Source organism: Balaenoptera ricei, chromosome 10 (genome assembly GCF_028023285.1).
Source record: "Balaenoptera ricei isolate mBalRic1 chromosome 10, mBalRic1.hap2, whole genome shotgun sequence".
Classification (NCBI taxonomy): domain Eukaryota; kingdom Metazoa; phylum Chordata; class Mammalia; order Artiodactyla; family Balaenopteridae; genus Balaenoptera; species Balaenoptera ricei.
The window spans coordinates 25,825,298-25,843,386 of NC_082648.1; positions in this window are offsets into that span (position 1 = coordinate 25,825,298).

The window sequence follows — 18,089 nt, forward strand, 5'->3', positions numbered from 1 at the left end:
CATCCCGAGTGGCCACTGTGATGGTTACATGAGAAAATACACCTAAGAGCCCAGCACACGCCCTGGCCCTTGGGAGACTGTACCACATGCTTTTCCCCCTCCCCCTCTCCTCCCTCCTCCTTCCTTCTTTCTCCTCCCCCACCTGCTGCTCACCGTCCTCAGCCCCTCTTCTAGGACCTCCTTCTATTATTTACCCTCCTGATCCAGCATCAGTTCTCCCTAGGGGGTTTCTTCCCTGTGACTATAGGAACCCCTTGTCCATTAAACTTAAAATAAATATAAAACCTGCCATTGCTACAGCTAGCATCCTTTCCCTCATATCTTCATTGCCGCACTTACTGAAAGTGCTTTTTTTTTTTTAACATCTTTATTGGAGTACAATTGCTTTACAATGGTGTGTTAGTTTCTGCTTTATAACAAAGTGAATCAGTTATACATATACATGTGTTCCCATATCTCTTCCCTCTTGCATCTCCCTCCCTCCCACCCTCCCTATCCCACCCCTCTAGGTGGTCACAAAGCACCGAGCTGATCTCCCTGTGCTATGTGGCTGCTTCCCACTAGCTATCTATTTTACGTTTGGTAGTGTATATATGTCCATGCCACTCTCTCACTTTGTCACATCTTACCCTTCCCCCTCCCCGTATTCTCAAGTCCAATCTCTACTAGGTCTGTGTCTTTATTCCCATCTTGCCACTAGGTTCTTCATGACTTTTTTTTTCCCCTTAGATTCCATATATATATGTGTTAGCATACTGTATTTGTTTTTCTCTTTCTGACTTACTTCACTCTGTATGACAGACTCTAACTCCATCCATCTCATTACAAATACCTCCATTTCGTTTCTTTTTATGGCTGAGTAATATTCCATTGTATATATGTGCCACATCTTCTTTATCCATTCATCCGATGATGGACACTTAGGTTGCTTCCATGTCCTGGCTATTGTAAATAGAGCTGCAATTAACATTTTGGTACATGACTCTTTTTGAATTATGGAGGTTCCTTAAAAAACTAAAAATAGAACTACCATACGACCCAGCAATCCCACTACTGGGCATTTACCCTGAAAGTGTTCTACACTCAGTTCCCACACCGCCTTACCACCCTCTCATTCATTTATTTGTTTTGAATATTTGGCACCTTCATTTGCCAGGCACTATGCCAGGCCCTGGGTTACAACTGTGATCAAAGCCTGAGCTGGCCCCTCCCTGCCCTCACCGCGTTCGCCATCCCCTTGCAGTCTGACTTTCGTCTCTCATTCTGCTGAAATCCCCACACTGACAGCCACCAGCACCCTCCTAATTCCTCATTCCTCTCCTCCATCAACCTTCTAACAAATGAATGAGTCCCTTTTCTCTCTGCCTCAGGGATCTCACACCTTCCTGTGACTACATTCTCCCTCCTCCCCTAAGCCCTACCCCGCAAAATCCCTCCTCTAGTTTTCTGTCTCAATAAAGAGCTTCCCCATCCACCCAGTTGTTTGAGCCAGAAACCCAGGAATTCTTGGTTTTTTCTTCCCCTCCTCATCCCATCCACTAGCAGTCCTGTTGACTCTGTACCCAAAACATACCCCTCACCTATCCACGTCCATTCGCTTCTCACTCAAGCACGTAACTGCTGCCTACCTGGTCCCCTGCTTCATTCCAGCACATAGCCCGCCCTCTGCTCCCCGCCAATTTGTCACACAGCAGTCAGAGTGATCTTTAAAGCTAATCCAGTAATGTCACCCCAACACTTTTAAAAGCTTTAAAATATAAACTCCAAAGTCTTCTCCTTCCACTCAGAATAAAATCCAAACTTGCTTCTACAGCAAAATGGCCCAATATCACCTGGGCCTGCCATCCCCGAGCTCACCCCCTGCCTCCCCCCCTTGCTCATTACCCTCAAGCCTGAGACCCCCTGACAGATTCTTGCGGGGCTGGGCCTCCCCTCATTCAGTCTCAGCTCAGACCTCACCTGCTCAGGGCGGCTGACCCATCACTCTCCATCACATCCTTTTTCACTCTCTTCACAGCACTTACAGCGGTCCCTCACTGTTGATTATTTAGTATCTGTCCTCTACTGGAAGGGAAGCTACACAGGGGCAAGGACCTTATGTCCTCCTTATCCACCAGGACATCCCTGGTGCCTGGAACATGCCAGGCACATGGCAGATGCTTAATAAATATTTGTCGAATGAATGGTCGATGGGATGGAAAAATAAAGGATAGAAATGGGCAAAGGAGGGAATAACTAGGAACAAAGACTCTGAAAAAAGGAGGTTTTTCTGGGACTTCACAGAAGACATAGCTTGAAGTGGTAAAGTACTAACACTATAAATAGAACTTTCATATTTATTAAAACTCTCATCCATTAGAAACAGCCTAATTTTGTGAGCACCCGTGCTGGTACATCTATGCCAATGTTCACAGCTGGATCACAGGAGAGGACAACAAAACTACAAAGGCTTTGGAAAATCCTGTGCTCTGAAAGCATCTCCCTGCCTCCTCACAAGCATGTCTTAAAGGCAGAGTCCTCTGGGCTTCCTTCCACACTTGTGCTGTAACACATTCCTTTCTAACACAAGAAGAAGGGAGAGACAGCAGAGGAAGGTAGAGCTCTCCTTCCCCGGAGAATCAGGAGCACCTGCTCTCTAATGCTCGGGGCTCTTCCACCAAGGAAGCAGCAAAAGCTTTGCTCCTCCTAACTGGGGCTTCACAGACCCACACCTCGCCTCCCCTTGTTTCTAAATAAGGCAGGCAGCTGGGCTTCGGTTAGCTTCTCTTTCCCCCTTTCCGCTACTCCTTTTTTTCTCTAATCTAATATAGGAAAAGAAGGAAGGAAGGAAGGGAAATAGGGGAAGAGGTGGGTTAGGGGGAGGAGGGGCATCACAAAGAACTGACTCAGAGCTTCACTCCTCAGGTCACCACGTGCGGCACTAAGCGCTGCTGAACACTGAAACTCAGGGAGACGAGGAGCCCAGCCCAGTACCTCATCGTGGAGCACACAGCTTTTGGATACACTGGGCATCCACTGCTCTGGGCTTCTGGTGGCAGCGCGGAGGCAGCCACCCCAAGCTCCTCTGTGAAGGGACCGCTGCTGCTTCCATTTTTCTGGAGAGGATGTGCTGATGGATGACCCCAGTGCCCCGATTGCTCTTGAAATTGAGGGAAAACAAAATCAAACAGAACAAGGCTTGCAACAAAAAACAGCAGTCTCCTGGCCCACCCATCCCAGTCTCAAGCTTCCTAGAAGCAAATATTTTCACATATTTTCATCCCTTTATTTTTTTCTACCATTTACCTCCATGTTTTAATATAACACCATTATGCTACCAGTACCTGATTTTTCAGTTTTCAGCATTATCACATTGACTTTTTTCTGTGGAAACTTGGATTTGGCCACCTTACATGATCATCACCAACGAACACCCCACATACATGCAAACACCTTTCCCTTCCCCTGCATCCTCCAAAGACGATATTCAGTTTACATTTCTTTATTATGACCATGTAAATATTGTTCACCGCTGATCCACAGTTTACTCCAATTACATTTTCTTTCTTGAATCGCACTGGAATATAATTTCGTGCCTATCAGATTGTCAAAAATTAAAAATCTGATATCACAAAGTATTGGTAGGAATGTAGCACAAAGGGAATTCTCACACAGTTCTGCTGTGAGGAGGAACAGCTACATTCAGACTGTGTGACTAGGGAGGTTATTTTCTTGCCTCTGTTTCCCCCTTTGGAAAAGGAGACTAACAGCCTGATTGGGAGCATTCAGTGGCTTCATGCCTGAAATAGCGTGGCACAGTGCCGGGAATGTGGCCAGGACTCAAGAAATATTAACCGCTATCAGCCAGGTGTCCTGTTACATGCTCTCATTCTGCAATGAGAACAATGTAATCAAGTGTCCATACAGTTACTTATGTGATGTCTGTCTCCCCACCAGATCAAAAGCTCTTCAAGGATGAGAACCATATCTGTTTTGTTCTCATTTATACCCTTAAAGCTAGCAGAGTGCTACACACAAAATAAATGTATTGAATGAACGATGAAGGAAGAAAGAATGAGTGAATGGGGGCCCCCACCAATGCAGAGATGCTGAATGTAAAGGCTAAAACTTTCTTTTAAAGTACAGATTGGAAACTCTGAGCTATGAGGCTCCTCAGCTACATATCAGCAGTGGAATTCCTCCCGCGGACTTAGTAGTTTGTTATGATGAAGGTCAAGGATGGTTCACAGAACAGAAGGAAGAATTATCCCTTTTGAAAAAAGAAGCCTGGCTCTATAGAGATGGGGTGAGAAAGAGTAAAGAGTGTAGATAACATTTAGCTGGAGGGTCACAAGACCACAGGAGACACTAGTTCACAGACAAAATTAAAGCATCTCTGGACTGGACCAGCTGAGAGGGTTTGCAGTCCGTTGTCACATCCATTCGCTGTCTGAAGCAAAGCAGAAGGAAGTTAGGAGGCAGCTTTTGAGTGCATTTGAGAAGAAAGGGGAAAGCAAGGGAGATCAGTGGCTTGGTCTCTGGTAAGAAAGTGTGAACCGCCAATTTCTACATGACATTACATTAAATAGTTCTATTGGTTAAAAGGAAAGAAAGGAAAGAAAACATAATGTGAGCCCAAGGAAGATCCTCGAACTCATGGCATTTGGATACTGGGGCATTTGGCATAAAATCCCTGCTCAAGATGAGCTTGGGTTAAAGTGATAACTGGGCTTTTTGCCTTTTACAAATGGCCGGGATTTACAGAAAGCCAACAGAGCAGCAGGCTCTGTTAAATGATCTCCAATTATCAGCTTCACAGGCAGGGAGGTGATTAAAATTTAATGGCATATCCCAGCTTGTTCCCATTCAATAGAGCTGCTGTCATCTTCTTGTCAAGAAGGATAAAGAAGTGGGAAATGTTGTAAAGGAAATAAAAAAGAGGAATACTTTCAAGGTAAAATTCTTCATCTGACAAGGTAGGAGAATCAATCAGCCATGATAAGAAAAAGATCAAAAGTGATCTTTGCCTTATATAATTACTGACTTAGTGTCTGCATGTCAAATGGTTGCTATTTATGGATTTAATAAGGAAAGAAATTCTCAGTATGTGCTTCAACTCCTAATATCCTTAGTCAAGACTTGCTTGTCAATACCCCACATATGAAAATGCCTATGCTTTACACTTCGGTTTTGTTTTGTTTTTTAGTTAAATGGGCTACTGAATAAAGTTGTACTTCAATTTGAACATGATGTATGGCAATTAAATAACAGTGTGCCATCTTGCTTCAACTTGACCCTCTACAGAATTGCAATAGGAAACTCCCAGAACTGTTTGGGACAATTTTTTTCCAGCAGCGTCACTGGGGGAAGTAAATAGGTTCCAGGGTCAGCAGCACTCCTTGTTGGACAATACCCATTTGGAGGCATGAGTCACAGCTGAAGTACCTGCCTGGGACTCCACACTGGGAAGACATAGGAGGCTCTAATAAAGCCCATAAGACAATATATATCAGACTCTAGAGAAGCGCAGGGATTGGACAGGTGGCATGTAGAGCTGGAAGCAAAGGATGTGTGTGTAGCAGCTTTCATTGGTGATCTTAAGCTATAAATTACATCAGTGTGACTATGACATGTGACAAACACAGTAGCTTTCCCTGTGCGATCAGTTGCCTAAAAGTAATCTATACTGAATCTAATCATGCAGGCTACAAGATGGATCTTTGAAAGTCTTGATTATAACTAAACTTCATGCCAAGTTGTCACAGAAACAGATCTCAAGGCAAAATCTACCTACTGGGAGCCAGCACCACCCAGTCTGGGGTAGCCATCCTTGCCCAGACCATGTGGTCCTTGCCCAGACCATGTGGTCCCTTGCCCAGCAGCAAACTGTTGCTCCAGTCAACAGAGGTACCTCTGTTTTTCTCTTTCCCACCCTCAGTCTCTCTTCCTCTCTGCTTGTATCTTGAGCCAATCAGCTATCAGTAACACCTACAGCCTAGGCTCATTAACCATACTTAGGAGCTAGCAGTTTAGGAAGAGCCATTGTGCCCGCAGAAAGCTCAGAAAGAGGATACAGAGCTCTTCAGTACAGGCACTGGTAATAAGTCACCATGGTGGTCACTCTGACACATACCCACATCCCCCTTCAAAAGAAGCGTTTTTGTCCCAGCTGTTGGGACTGCCAAGGAAGTCTTTAGAGATGGCTTCAGTGGCAGGCCTGCTAGCTAGCTCGGACCAGCTCAGGTGCACATGGAATTGTATTCTGAGGGTGCTTGGACAAGAGGGCCAGGACATAAAGTTGGATAAAATGGAGATTATCATTTTAGTCACATTCTTCTGGGAAATAACATCTAATCCCTTTGCAAAGACTCCAGGGGATGGTTTGAACTCGCTACTAGCAAGCACCAAAAGCATGGAAAAAGCCACGCTCAATGCTAAATAAGGTAGAAATGTCAGAGTTGAATAACAGACAGTGGTGGAAAATGGCTTAAAAGGCTCAGAGAAGGGGCGTGCTGAAGTGAATACCCTATGTAAAACCTGAAAACACACCAGATAATTACGTTCCCTAGGAAGACCTGGAAGATATACCATTTGTTAAGGCCACAAGAAACAAACTAGTAAGAGAGTCATCAGTGTCTCTCCTCTGTGGGCCAGGACTGACAGGAGGAGAGGCCATTACACAGGGAGCCTCACTGATTGCAACGTGGAAGATAGGATCTCAACGCAGTAGACGCCACTCAGCAGAGCGTAAATTTCAAAAGCCAGGTGAGAACAGTTATCATAATGAGCATCAAGTCTGGAGCCAGAGGGACTGGAGCCACAGAGAATTATTGGGATGGTTAATAGAAGGCAGTGTCCTAGGAACCAAAAAGATGAGCAGTCAACAAGGATACTACTCAGGTTTTACCATCAAAATAAATCAAGCATGGATCATCAGGAATCTGAAGGGAATGTCTCCAATTTAAAGTCAGGACCCCTTGCAGAGTTTCCAGACATGAGCAAGTTTTCATACAAGGAACCCATCGATTGAAGAAGAGGGCAAGTCCCCAGAAGGAATGAATTCTCCAGCACCTTCTAACACCACAGCCAAGTGAACACAAAAATGATTGCTCTGGGCCTTCCCCAAAGGAACCTATGGCCATTTACTAGGAAAACTGTGCACTGAGAAAATGTCCAAACATTTTTGAGGACTGTTGGACCCAGTGTTAAATTGACACTGATACCTGGAGTCCTGAAGCATCATTATAGCCTATCTCTTAGAGTGAGGGTGTATGAGAACCAGGTAATAAGTGAATTCCTGGCCAAGGTTCTGCTCACAGTGAGTCTTCAGGATCCACAGACCCACCTTGTGATCATTTCCCAAGTCCTTGAATATATAATTAGAATAGACATACTTGGTAGGTGGCATACCACCCACATTAAGTCCTTGGCCAGTGTAGTAAACATTGTCATAATGGGGAATGCCAAATGGAAGCTCCTGAAACTGCCCCCAACCTCATAGACAGCAGCTTTACTACAGCCCCATTCAGGGGCACCATTTAAAAGTAGTGAAGAGAAAATCCTCCCAATGGGCAGAGCTTTGAGTAGTGCACCTGGTCATATGCTTTGTGTTGAAGAGAACTAGCCCAAGATTAGAATATATATGGAATTATGGATAGTGGAAAATGGCTTGGCTTGGGTGGTCAGGAGGTTGGAAGGAGAAAAATTGGAAAATCAGGGACAAGGATGTCTTGGGTAGGGACATGTGGATAGCCATACAGAAGTATAAAATATGATCATCATTTGCATAGTAATGCCCACCAGAGAGCAGTAAACAGCCAAGCGCACACACACACACACACACATACACACACACACACACGCAAAGATAACTCAGTAATCAGTTGACAACATTGAACCTCTGTAATCAGCTACCCCAGGGCTGATATGATGGGCATAGGAGAGGAGTAGCCTTGGCAGCAGACACAGAGGCTATGTTGGGGTCAACAGCATGGGCCCAATAAACCAACCAAGGCCAATCTAGCTAGTGCCACTAGCAAATAGAAAAATTCAACCTGACAGCAACAGAGACCAATACTGAGTGGCAAGTTGACAACATTGGACACCTTCTATCCCAGATGGGTAAGAAATTCATTCTGAGCCTTTCTTCCCACAGGGTCTCAGCCAGCATCACTATCTGAGAGCTTATAGAGTATCTGATTTACTTGTACAGGATCCTACATATCACTGTATCAGACCAGGGGACACACCTTACAATAAAGGAGACATGAAAGTGGACACATGACCATGGGATCCATTGGTCATATCACATACCACAGGAATCAGATGTTGCCATCTTGATACAGGATTGGGATGGCAGATGGCTGGGATTAGAGGCATAGCTGAAGCAATACTTTGGGATGCAATACTTTTACAAGAATGGGACACCATCCTCCAGGATGTAGTACACATATTGAATCAAAAACTTACGTGTTGCTGTGTCTCCAAAAGGAAGAACACAAGTTCAGGCACCAAGAGCTGGAATCTGGGATGACCCCACTTCCCATCAATCCCAGTAACCTACTTGAGAAATCTGTGCTTCTCTCCCACACCTGTAGGTTCTTAAACAGAGGTCCTGGTTCTTAAATAGACATCCCTTCTGCTAAAGGATATACAAAGAATCCCATTGAATTATAAGCTATGACTTCTGCCTGAGCACTTCAGGCTCCTTGTGCCAAGGGACCAGCTGCAAGAAGAGTCACCATTCTAAGCAGGAGCAATTGCTCCAAGTCATCAAGAAGAGATAGTGTTGTTGTTTGCACAGAGAAGAATATGTCTGCTGTCCAAGTGATCCACAAGGGTGCCTTTTGGAACTCCCTTGCCCAATTTTTATTATACCTGGACAAGCGTAGCAACCTGGAACTTAGAAGAGCATGATGATCAGGGCTCAGACTTCTGGGTGATAAGGGTCTGGGTCCTGCCACCAGGTAAGCCACTACGATGGGCAGAGGTGCCAGCTGAATGTAACAGAAATCTAGAATGGGTACTGAGAGAGGGACATGAGTAGAAATTGTGGCCCTGAGGCCATCTCTGGCGGTGAGGCCATAGTTTTGTCCCACTCACCTTTCTCTTTCAAGTTTCTCCCAGGAAGAGGTCCACTGGAATCCTGAAGATCTGGTCCCAGAATGAATAGGCAAAACTGAATTCAAGTAGCATGAGGAATGGACCACCCAAATCTTCCCCCAGTGAGGAACTCACCTGATGCTGAGAATGCTGTCAGCAGAGAGCAGTTAGCTGTCACACTGTTCAGGGATTGCCTTAGAAGCAGAGCGCTGTCTCGTCCAAGGTCATGTCCTTTCCCAGAGTGGCCCACACCCAATGACTGATTGATGCAGGGGTATACAAGCATGGCCATCTCAACCCAACTCAGGACAACTCTGGAGGGCCACTCTAGCTAGAGAGCTCTCACCTAGGCTGTCATTGGGCCCGCATCCCACATCAATGGTTCCCTTGGCCCAATCCTCCTTCCTCCCCCTCCCTTCCACAGGTATTAATCCCAGTGACACTCCTTAATAAACATCCTGCACACTACATTTTATTCCAGAATCTATGTCCCAGAAATCAACTGTCAGCAGGCATCTAACCTCAGTGTCCTCAGCTCTAAAATGGGGGAAATACCTGCCTTGTTCATTTCACAGGGATAAAAGACAAATGACATAATCTATATGTAAGCATTCTTAATCAAGAGTTATACAATTAGAATGCTGTGATTACAGCATATTGTTATTATATGAATACTCATGTCCCCAATTCTTCCATTTCCTGTATTTTTCTAGTATGATCCAATTTTTGATAATGCTAAAACTTGAAAACTATTATGTAGTTCTAGCTCTAGGGTAGATTTGCTACACTGAAAAAGGCAAAAAGGGTTTTGAGTATAACATGAATCTTATTTCTCCTTCACAAATTAAAAAGCTACCTAGTACCAGCATTTCTTTTCAGTTATAGGTTGGTATCATGTTGCTTATAAATTTCTATGGAGCAGGGAAAGAAATCTTTTATCTACCTTCACAGCTTTTAAAAATAAATAAGACAAAGTATTAACCAAAACAAAACATTAGCCTCAATCAGGTTGTTCTTTGCCATCAGTGCTAGCTCAATGAAGCAGGAGTGCTCACCACCTGTTCTCTCCCTGGGTGTGATCAAACTGTCCAGCTCTGCTCTATTAATTAACTTATGGGCAGGAAATGGGATGCCAAATAGGCTAACATGTCATCATTGTGGGCTGGTAATCTAAAATGGTAGCCTACTGGTTTGCAAATGGGTCCAGCTGCCTAAATCTATTACAGTTGCCCCCAGAGAGATGATGAGGTAAGAACTTTTCAGATGAGCTAGATACTCTCAAAATATCCAATGGCCTGATGAATCACACATGAAGATGACATCATGCTACCCTTCACATTTGATTTAACTGTCATTTGTTTCATGCCAGACCCTGAGATCACAGACACTTTCCCTAAATTTAAGGAGCTCATAACTGAGCTGAGAATAGAGCCTCAGACATGATTTACCCATCTGCCAGACCACTTGATATTGAAACTCCCCAGAATACTCCCTCATTAATATTTTCCCATCCCCTGCATCACAGACAAGACAAAACCATCTGTGATGACAAACTCTAGTTGTTACCCTCTCTCATCTGCACATTACAGGGTAGCAGCCCACAGTGGAGAATGGCAGCCGGTGGGAAGATGTTACTTAGAGAGTTCACCAGTACCCAGCACAGAGCCTGAATCGTTGTAAGGTTGCCCATTAGAATATTCCACTGATCATGAACAGTATCAAACCTCCATCTGCTAACAGCCAGACTCTCTCTAAAAACCTGAACATTTAGTGACTAGTGATTGCATTAAATACTGAGAGCAAGCTGGAATTCTTCGTCGGTCATTAACTAGTCTTGAAAAGAATTAGAATCGGATACAATAACTTTTTGTTAACTAATGTTAATATTTTAGATCACAAGTTTTTAAACTGTGTTCTGTAGAAACTTTAGATTCTTAAATATGCTCCAGATATTCTACACATTTTTCTTCCAGTTGTCTTGAGTTGTAATTGACATTTAGCACTATATAAGCTGAAGGCGTACAGCATAAGGATTTGACTTACATACATCATGAAATGATTATCACAAGTTTAGTGAATATCCATCATGTCATATGAATACAAAATTGAAGAAATGGGGGAAAAAAACCCTTTTTCCGGTGATGATTTACTCTCTTAACAACTTTCATATATAACATACAGCAGGGTTAGTGATATTTATCATGTTCTACATTACATCCCTAGTACAATATTTAGCTTATAACTGCAAGTTTGTTCCTTTTGACTGTCTTCATACAGTTCCCCCTGCCAACACCCCAATTCGGTAACCTCAAAACTGATCTCTTTTTCTATGAGTTTATTTGTTTGTTTGATTTTGAAGTACAATTGACCTACAACACTGTGTTAGCTACTGGTACACAACATTCCATATTTCTACACATTTCAAAATAATCACCATGATAAGTCTAGTCAAAATATGTCACATTGCAAGGATAGTTATTGACTATATTCCCCACACTGTACATTTCATAACTGTGACTCATTAATTTTGCAGCTGGAAATTTGTACCTCTTAATCTCCCTCACCTATTTCTTTCTTCCCCCTACCTTCTCCCCTCTAGCAACCACCTTTCTTTGAATCTATGACAATTCCCTTTTGTTTTATTTGTTCATTTGTATTGCTTTTTGGGTTCCACTTATGAGTGAAATCATACAGTATTTGTCTTTCTCTGTCTGTTTAACTTAGCATAATACCATCTAGGTCCATCCATGTTGTCACAAATGACAAGATTTCATTCTTTTTTATGGTTAATAGTCAAATATATATATATATATCTCCCACATCTTCTTTATCAATTCATCTATTGATGGGCACTTAGGTTACTTCCATATTGTGGCTATTGTAAATAATGATGCAATTAATATAGGGGTTCATACATCTTTTTGAATTAGTGTTTTCATTTTATTTGTATAAATATCCAAGAGTGGAGTTGCTAGATCATATGGTAGTTCTGTTTCTAAGTTTTGAGAACTCTCCATACTGTTTTCCAAAGTGACTACACCAATTTCCATTTCCGCCAACAATGACCAAGTGTTCCTTTTCCTCCACATTCTCGCCAACACTTGTTATTTGTTGTCTTTTTGAAGATAGCCATCCTGACAGGTGTGAGATGATATCTCATTGTGGTTTTGATTTTCATTTCCCTGATGATTAGTGATGTTGGGCAACTTTTCATGTGCCTATTGGCCATCTGTATGTCTTCTTTGGAAAAATGTCTATTCAGGTCCTCTACCCATTTTTTAATCAGGCTGTTTGGGGTTTTATTTTTGATATTGAGTCATATTAGTTTTTTATATACTTCGGATATTATTAATCCATTATCGGTTACATGGTTTGCAATATCTTCTCCCATTCAGTTGGTGGCCTCTTTGCTTTGTTGGTATTTTCCTTCACTGCGCAAAAGCTTTTTAGTTTGATGTAGTCTCGTTTGTTTATTTATGCTTTTTTTTCCCCTTAACTGAGGAGATATATTCAAAAAACTATTTCTAAGTCAATGTCAAAGAGTATACTGTCTCTGTTTTATTCTATGAGTTTTATGGTTTCTAGTCTTACATTTAAGTCTTTAATCCGTTTTGAACTTATTTTTGTGCATGGTGTGAGAGAATAGTCCAGTTTGATTCTTTTGCATATAGCTGTACAGTTTCCTAACACTACTTATTGAAGAGGTTATATTTCCCCCCTTGTATTTTCTTACCTCCTTTATCATAGGTTAATTGACCATATAAGTGTGGTTTCATTTCTGGGCTGTCCATTCTGTTCTGTTGACCTATGTGTCTGTTTCTGTGCCAGTACCATACTGTTTCAAAAATTTCAAACAGAGGATTTGAAAAATCCTTTGAAAACACTGTTTATTACTGTAGCTTTGTAGTATAAGTTGAAATCAGGCAGCGTGATCCCTCCTGTTTTGTTCTTTCTCAAGATCATTTTGGCTATTCAACGTCTTTTGTGTTTCCATGCAAATTTTAGAATTATTTGGTCTAACTGTGAAAAATGCCAATTTGATAATGATTGCATTGAATCTGTGGATTGCCTTGTGTAGTATGGTTATTTTGACAATATTAATTTTTCCAATCAATAAGCACTATATGTTTTTCCATTTGTTTGTGTCATCTAATTTCTTTCATCAGTGTCTCATAGTTTTCTGATTACAGGTCTTTTACTTCCTAAATTAGATTTATTCCTAGATACTTCATTCTTTTTGATGCAATTATAAATGGGATTGTTTTCTTAATTTCCCTTTCTGATAGTTCATTGCTAGCATATAAAATTATAATAGATTTCTGTATATTAATTTTATATCCTGCAACTTACCAAATTCATTGCTGAGTCCTAGCCATTTTTTTGGTGGCGCCTTTAGGATTTTCTTTGTCACAGAAAACCAGAACAGTTTTATTTCTTCCTTTCCAATTTGATTTCCATTTATTTCTTTTTCTTCTCTGCTTGCTAGGCTAGGACTTCCAATACAGTGTTGAATAAAAGTGTTGAGAGTTGACATCCTTGTCCTGTCCTGATCTTAGAGGAAATGCATTCAGCTTTTCACCATTGAGTATAATGTTAGCTGTGGGCTTGTCATATATGGTCTTTATTATTGAGGTATGTTCCCTCTATACTCACTATGTTAAGGGTTTTTATCATAAATGGCTATTGAATCTTGTCAAAAGATATTTCTGCATTTATTGGGATGGTCATATAATTTTTTTTCTTCGTCAGTTAGTTAATGGGTTGATTTACAGATATTGAATCATCCTTATATCCCTGGGATAAATCCCACTTGATCATAGTGTATAGTCTTATTAATGTACTGTTGAATTCAGTTTGCTAATATTTTGTTGAGGATTTTTGTATCTATGTTCATCAGTGATACTGGCCTGTAATTTTCTTTTACTGTGATATCTTTTTCTGGTTTTACTATCAGAATGATGCTGACCTCATAGAAAGAGTTTGGAAGTATTCCTTCCTCTGAATTTTTTTGGAACATTTTGAGAAGGATTGGTATTAACTCTTCCTTAAATGCTTGGTAGAATTCACCTGTGAAGCTTTCTGGTCCTGGATTTTTGTTTGTTGGAAGTTGTTTTATTACTGATCCAATTTCATTGCTGGTAATCGGTCTTTCATATTTCCTATTTCTTCTTGATTCAGTCTTGGGGAATTGTACATTTCTATGAATTTGTTCCTTTCTTCTAAGTTGTCTATTTTATTGGTGTACAATTGTTCATAGTAACCTCTTAGGATCATTTGTATTTCTGTGGTATTGGTTGCAACTTCTCCCTTTTCATTTCTGATTTTAACTATATGAATTCTCTCTGTTTTTCTTGATGAGTAAGACTAAAGATTTTTCAGCTTTATCTTTTCAAAGAATCAGCTCTTAGTTTCATTGATCTTTTCTATTGTTTTTTAATCTCTATTTCATGTATTTCTGTTCTAATCTTTATGATTTCTTTCTTTTTACTAGCATTAAGTTTTGTTTGGTCTTCTTTTTCTAGTTCTCTAGGTGTAAGGTTAGGCTGAACATTTGAGATTTTTCTTATTAAGGTAGGCTGTATCACTATAAACTTCCCTCTTAGAACTTCCTTTGCTGCATCCCATAGATTTTAGGCCATGTGTTTTCATTTTCACTTATCTCCAGGTGTTTTTTAATTTTTTCTTTGCTTTCTTCAGTGACCCATTTGTTTTTCAGTAGCACATTGATTAGCCTCCATTTGCTTGAAGTTTTTTTTTCTTATAGTTAATTTATAGTCTCACAGTGTTATGGTCAGAAAAGATGCTTGATATGACTTCAGTTTCCTTAAATTTACTGAGACTTGTTTTGTGGACTATCATGTGATCTATCCTGGAGAATGTTCCATGTACACTTGAAAAGAATGTGTATTCTGCTTCTTTGGGATGGAATGTTCTATACAGATCTGTTAAGTCCATCTGCTCTAATGTGTCATTTAAAGCCAGTGCTTCCTTATTGATTTTCTTGTCTGGATGATCTGTCCATTGAAGTAAGTGAGGTATTAAAGTCACCTACCACTATTGTGTTTCTGTCAATTTCTCCCTTATGTCTCTCAATATTTGCTTTATGTATTTAGGTGCTCCTATGTTGTGTGCATATATATTTACAACTGGGTCCATATTTATGTTTACAATTGTTATATCTTCTTGTTATATTGATCCCTTGATCAATATGTAAGGTCTCTCATTACAGTTCTTGTTTTGAAGTCTATTTTGTCTGATATAAATATTGCTACCCTGGCTTTTTTTCATTTCCATTTGCATTAAATACTTTTTCCATCCTCTCCCTTGTGTGTGTCTTTAGATCTGAAGTGAGTCACTTGTAGGCTGCATGTATATGGGTCTTGCTTTTGTATCCATTCACGCAGTATTCATTCAGCCACTGTATATCTTTTGATTGGAATATTCAATCCATTTACATTTAAAGTAATTATTGATAGATATATACGTTTTGCCATTTTGTTAGTTATTTTTGGTTGTTTTTGCAGTTGTTGTTTTTTTCTTACTCCTTTTTTTGCTCCATTCTCTTGTGATTTGATGACTATCTTTAGTGTTATGTTTGGATTATTTCTCTTTTGTGTGTGTGTGTGTGTGTGTCTATTATAGATTTTTGGTTTGTGGTTACCAAGCACATCCATATATATGTGATTATTTTAAGTTGCTGGCCTCTTTAGTTCAAGTGCATTTTAACAACCCTGAATTTTTATTCGCCCCATACACATTTACTGTCTTTGACATTATATTTTACATCTTTCTGTTTGCGTATCCCTTAACTACTTGCCCATGGATATAGACGATTTTCCTACTTTTGTCTTTTAACATTCCTACTAGCTTTAGAGGTAGTTGATTTACTAGCCTTACTGTATATTTACCTTTACCAATGAGATTTTACTGTTCATAGTTTCATATTTCTAGTTGTGGCATATTCTTGTTGCCTAGAGAAGTCCCTTTAACGTTTCCTATAAAACTGGTATTGTGGTGCTGAACTCTTTTAGCTTTTCCTTGTCTATAAAATTTTTGATCTCTCCATCAAATCTGAATGAAAACCTTGCTGGGTAGAGTATTCTTGTTTGTAGTTTTTTCCCTTTTATCATTTTAAATATATCATGCCCTTTCCTTCTGGCCTGCAGAGTTTCTCTTGAAAAGTCAGCTGATAGACTTATGGGAGTTCCCTTGTACGTAACTTGTTTCTTTTCCCTTACTGCTTTTAATATCCTCTCTTTATCTTAATTTTTGCCATTTTAATTACAATGTGTCTTGATGTGGTCCTCCTTGGGTTGATTCTATTTGGAACTCTCTGTGTTTCCTGGACCTGGATGTGCATTAGGGGAGTTTTCAGCTATTATGTCTTCAAATACATTTTCTTCCTCTTTCTCTTCTTCTGAGACCCCTATAATGTGAATGTTAGTAAACTTAATGTTATACCAGAGGTCTCTTAAACTGTCTTCATTTCATTTTATTATTCTTTTTTCTTTTTTTTTCCTTTTTTTTTTTTTTTTTTTGTTCAGCTTCTGTGATTTTCACTACTCTGTATTCTAGTGATCTGATCCATTCTTCTGTATCATCTAATCTACTTTTGATTTCTTCTACTGTATTTTTCATTTCAGTTATTGTATTCTTCAACTCTGTTTGGTTCTTCCTTATATTTTCTAACTCTTTCTTAAAAATGTCTAACTTCTCACTCTGTTCCTCCAATCTTCTCTTGAGTTCTTTTTTCATCTTTAAGGTCATTACCTTGAAATCTTTATTGGATAGATTGCTTAACCCCACTTCACTTAGTTCTTCTTCTAGGTTTTATCTTGTCCCTTCATTTGGAACATGTGTCTCTGTTACTTCATTTTGCCTAATTTGGTGTTTTTATTTCTATGTTAGGCATGTTACTTTGGTAGATATGTTACTTTTCCTAACCTTGGAGAAGTGACCTTTTGTAGGAGATATCCTATGCATCCCAGCAGCGCATTCCCCTCTGGTCACCAGAGCTATATGTTCTAGGGGTACCCCTCTGTGGGCTGCATGGGTCCTTCTGTTGTGGTGGGCTGACTACTGTAAGTGTGGCTAACCCCTGCTCTGGTTGAATGCAAGGCTCTGCCTTGTGCAGAGGCTGCCTGCTGGTGGGTGAGACCAGGTCATGAGGCTGCTTGTTGTGGAGCCCCAGGTGGTGCTGCAGCTAGTGTTGGCTAACTGGTGTGTGGAGCTGTGTCCTGTGGTGGTTGGTTGCAAGGCTGGGGGACCTGGACCTAGTGCTGGCCTGTTGATGGGCAGGGCCAATTCCTGACCCAGGTGGCTGTCGGGTCTGGAGTTTCCCAAATTTTGTTTCATCCCACTGGTGAGTGGGGCTGGATCCCAGGGCATCTGGCTGAGTCCAAAGTGTCTTGGAGCTGGTATCAGCTTGCTGGTGAGTAGGACCATGGCCCAGGGGGTTCTGGGGCTGGTACCCACCCACTGCTGGGTAAGGCTGGTCCCAGGGCTAGTTCTGGCCCACTGATGAGCAGAACTGGGTCCTGGGGTCTCTGGCTACAGAGCCCTGGGGGCTGCAGGGCTAGTGCCAGCACACTGGTATGTGGGGCTGGTCCTAAGCCCTCTGGTGGACAGAGGGGGTAGATGTGGGTTCAGTGGTTCTTAAGGCAGCAGGCCTGCTAATGGGTGGGGCTGTGTCCCCACCCTGGTACTTTCTTGGCCAGAGGCCTCCCAGTACTGGTGCCAACAGGTTGATGTGCAGGGCCAGGTCCAGCTGCTAATAAGCTAGAGGGAGGATTCCAAAATGGTACTTGTAAACATCAGTGTCCTCATGGTAGAATAAGCTCCCCAAAACTGACTGCTACAAGTGTCTATGTCCCCAGATTGAGCCCCACTTGCCTTTCACCTCTCCAGGAAGCTCTCCAAGATTAGCAGGTGAGTCTGACCCAGGCTCCTTTCAAATTACTGTTTCTACCTTGGGTCCTGAAGCGTGTGAGATTTTGTGCATGCCCTTT